Below are 4848 nucleotides of genomic sequence, written 5' to 3'. Positions count from 1 at the left end.
TTACATTTCATTCCATAAAACTCCTCAAATATAGTAATCTCCCTCTTTCATAGTAATCTCTCCCTCTTGCATAAACTCTCTTTTTCTTGTAAATTTTAGAAATATATGATAGTAAACTCTCCCTTTTTGACAACACGCTCCAAAGACAATGCAACTCAAAATGAATTTCACTGTACCTTAAGTACTAATTCATAATGCAATGTCTTCATTACTTTGTTGCATCAACTGATAAATCTTCAATTCTATTCCTATTGATGCATCACTAAAACAATATTTTAGTGAGCTTCTAATAGGGTAATGAACCCTAACTTGCCTCTTAGATACAAGAATGCATCCTTAGGTAAAGGCTTTGTGAATATATCAACAATTTGTTCCTTTGTATGGACATATTCTAATCTAATCTCTTTATCTTGCACCATTTCTTTGACAAAGTGATACTTTACAGGAATATACTTGGTTTTTGAATGCATCACTGGATTCTTGGATATGTTAATTGCACTTGTATTGTGACAAAACATAACAATAGGTTCTTTGAATAATTTACTATTGCTGCAACATATTCAACCTCTATTGTGGATTGGGATGTACAATTTTTCTTTTTAGTTGTCCAAGAAACCAACCTCTTTCCAAGGAAAAAAGCTCCTCCACTTGTACTCTTTTTGTCATCAACATTCCCTGCCCAATCTGCATTAGTAAACACTTTTAAATCTAGATTTCCTTCAAGTTTATACCATAATCCATATTCTTTAGTTCCTTTCAGATATCGCATGATCCTTTTGATTGCCATCATGCGATTTTCTCTTGGTTTTGCTGAGAATCTTGCTACAATACCAACTGCAAGGGCAATTTCTGGTCTTGTATGTACTACATATTGTAATTTTTCAATTATAGATCTAGACAATGTCTAATCTACTTCCTTTGATTCATCATCCTTGGTAAGTTTCAATCTAGTACACATAGGAGTCCCAACTAGTTTGTAGTCTTCCATACCAAAATTTTTTAGTATCTCCTTGATGTATTTAGATTGAGTGATGTAGATGCCATTCTTATTCTATCTAAATTTGAAGATCAACAAAGAATTTGATCTCACCAAACATTGACATTTCAAATTCCTTGTTCATTTGTTCTAAAAATTCTTTGCAAAGATCATCATTTCCTATGAACAAAGTATCATCTACAAATGTTTCTGCCAAAATAATCTTATGATCTAGTCCTTCCTTGATATGCGAGCTACTATTATCCTTAGTTCTTTGAAAACCAATATGAATAAGATAGTTGTGTAGTCTTTCATACCATGCTCTAGGGGCTTGCTTTAGACCATACAATGATTTATGTAATTTGCAGACCATGTCCTTCTTGTCTAGATCAATAAGATCTTTAGGTTGTTCAATGTAAACCTCTTCATCTAGTATACCATTGAAAAATGTTGACTTGACATCCATCTAATAAAATTTGAATCCTTTGTAGCCAGCGTATGCAAGTAAGGTTCTAACACCTTCCAATCTTGCAACAGGAGAGAAAGTCTCTCCATAGTCTACACCTTCTTCTTGAGAGTATCCTTTGCATACCAGTCTAGCTTTGTTCCTTGACACTTTGCCATCTTCATTTAACTAGTTTCTGAATACCCACTTAGTTGGAATCACATTTTTGTCTTTAGGCTTGGGTACAAGAGTCCATGTTTTGTTTTTCTCTATCTGATCTATCTCTTCATTCATAGCCTCAATCCAACTTTCATTTTCTAATGCATCTTTGAGAATTCTAGGTTAAAAATCAACAAGTAAACAAGTACCTTTTAAGTTACTTCTTTTCATAGTTCCTTCAGATTTATCTCCAATGATCTGATCTAGTGAATGATGCCTCCTGACATACTTGGCTAGCACAAGCTCTTTGCCTTTTGAATGACTTGCATTGTTATCTTCTTATGTTTCAATTTCTAGTTCTAGTTGCTTGGGCTCAATAATTATTGATTTGTTAGCTTCTATTTGCAACTTGGGTCCTTGCAGCTTAGTAGGTATTAGCTCGGTTTGAACTTCCTACAACTTGATTATTGAAGACTCCGGAGTAGAAGATTTTTGATTGATAGGTGTATTTGGCACTGTATCAGGTTCAATGAAAACAAATCTCTTGTAGTCTTCTAGTTCCCTTTTTCTTTCTTCTTCAGTTCTTCTTGTAAACTCATCAACTTTCACATGTGCACTTTCTATGAATTTGTGAGTAGACAAATTCAAACATCTATATGCTTTACTCTTGCAAGAATATTCTAAAAATATTCCTTCATCACCCTTCACATCAAATTTACCTTTTTTAGATTCTTTCAAAATGTAACATTTTCTTCCAAATACTTTTAGGTAACTTACATTGGGTTTGTAGCCATACCATAACTCATAGGGGGTTTTCAATGAGTCCTTCTTCAATTGTACTTAGTTCAAGGTATAAACTATAGTGCTGATAGCTTCCTTCCACTATTTGATAGCAATGCTCTTTTCAATCATTAAGGTTCTTGCACAGTCCATGATAGATTTGTTCCTTCTTTCAGCTATTCCATTTTGTTCAAGAGTTCTAGGTGCTGAAACCTACCTTTTGATTCCCCTTTCAATGAAAAAATTATTGAACTCATGTGAAATGAACTCACCACCTCTGTCTGACCTCAAGCATTTCAGTATTTTTCCTATTTCTTTTTCTACTCTGGCCAAATACCATTTGAACTTCTCAAATGCTTCTGATTTCTCTCTTAGGTACATGATAGTCATCATTCTTGAGTAATCATAAACAAAAAGAATGAAGAACTTTTCACCATTATAACTTTCAATTCCAATAGGTCCACACAAATCAGTATGAACAATTTCTAAAACTTCTTTAGACTGATAGTTTTTACTTTTAAAGCTAGTCTTTTCCATCTTGCCAATTTGACAATTCTTGCATAAAACAACCTCAGGTTTCTTTATGTTAGGAATGCCTTTTACTTTCTTGAATTTACTTATTTTCACCAAGTTATCAAAGTTCACATGATAAAACCTCCTATGCCATAACCAACTTTCTTCAACTTGAGCAATAGAGCATGAACATTCACCAAGTTCAAGATAAAACAAGTTACCTTTTGTTTGAGTGCCTGATCCAATCAACTTTCCTTTACCACTTAATAGTCTTGCTTTTCCATGCATGAATTCCACTTTGAATCTATTATTGAGTAGCTATGTCACACTTAATAGATTGTGTTTTAGTCCTTCTACCCAATATGCATTATTACATACAAGTTCTTTGGTTAGTGAGATTCTTCTTTTTCCTTTTATGCAACAAGGTTCATTATTACCAAACCTCACAATGCCACCATCATAGTCTTCAAAATTTTCAAACTTAGTTTTATCACAAGTCATGTGATGAGAACAACCACTATCTATAATCCATGTATCATTTTTGCTCACATGAGAAATAAGTGCCATTTCTTCATCATTATCAGACTCATCCTTTACAACAATGTAAACAATTTCATCTAATCCTTAGCCATGAAACATGTTTTCTTACCTTTATTCTTGAATGATTTGAAGTCTTTCTTGCCATTGCATTTGTGACCTTTCTTCTCATCCTTGCTCTGCTTGTTTGGGCACCTAGCAGAAATATGTCCAATTTCTTCACAAGAAAAATAGATTAGAAGAACCTTACCTTTATATTTTCCTTTGCCTCTTGAATATTTCCTTGCTAGCAGAGCTTCAACTACCTCAAGATCATTGTTAGAACTCTATTTTGATTCTTCATTACTATTTGACTGAGAATCCTTTATCTTCTTTCCTTTCTCCTTGAGTGAAAGCTTGGCTTCAAATGCTGATTCAATGTTCTTGGTAGTTGGAACATAATTATCATAGTTATCTAGCTTGAATGCAGTCAATCTTCCAACTATGGCTTCTAAATTTATCTTATGATTTGCTTCACATCTTCTTTCTTGAATTGCAGAAACTTTGATTGCATAAATGGGAAGTAGTGTTCTAAGAACTTTACTTATAACTTTTTCCTCCTTGATATCTCCTCCAAATGTTTTGATTGCACTAACACTTGCTTTAACTCTTTCAACATATTTTGCTATGTTTTCATCCTCTCTCATCCTCATCTAATCAAATTGACCTCTTAGACTTTTTGCTTTGGCTCTTCTCACATTATCATCACCTCCATATATCTCTTTCAGCTTTTTCCACATTTCAAAAGTAGTTTTGCAATCCTTGATATCATCAAATTCTTCATAACTTAGGGTAGATGTAATATCTATCATCATGTTGTTGTGAGTCTTCTTTTTAGCAATATCATTGACAGATAATGTGCCAGCAGGTTTTGCATATTTTTTATCAAGGTACTTCAGCCCTGTATCACTAATAGAAGCAAGATGAAGTCTCATCAATCCTTGCCATGCTGAGAAGATGTCCCTGTTAAGTTTTGGAATTTACCTCTTGTAAGACATCTTGATCTTTAGCTCAGATCCTTGAAATCTTTCCCTGCAAGCATTAGAAGCTCTAATACCAATTGTTGGAATTATAGATGAAGTAACTAAGAGGGGGAGGTGAATCAGTTACCATAAAAACAAATCCAGATCCCTTAGATGTCCTAAATAACTAGTTACTATTGATACTCAGTAAATTAACTTGTTACTGATCTTTAAGCATTCATAATTATTAACATGCATGCAAAAGTAAATAGCATGAACACAAGAGACACCAAATTTAACGTGGAAAGCCAATATGGGAAAAACCACCAAATAACTAGCTACCAATTTTCACTCTTCTAAAGTGAGCCCTGTTAGGAGCCAACCCTAAATAAGATGCAACTGAATTTTCTAATTAAAAATCGCTATTCTACATCATT

The sequence above is a fragment of the Cupressus sempervirens genome, chromosome 1 (assembly GCF_028749045.1).
Source record: "Cupressus sempervirens isolate cs-2001-9-10 chromosome 1, ASM2874904v1, whole genome shotgun sequence".
NCBI classification, from domain to species: domain Eukaryota; kingdom Viridiplantae; phylum Streptophyta; class Pinopsida; order Cupressales; family Cupressaceae; genus Cupressus; species Cupressus sempervirens.
This window is presented reverse-complemented; position numbering follows the sequence as displayed.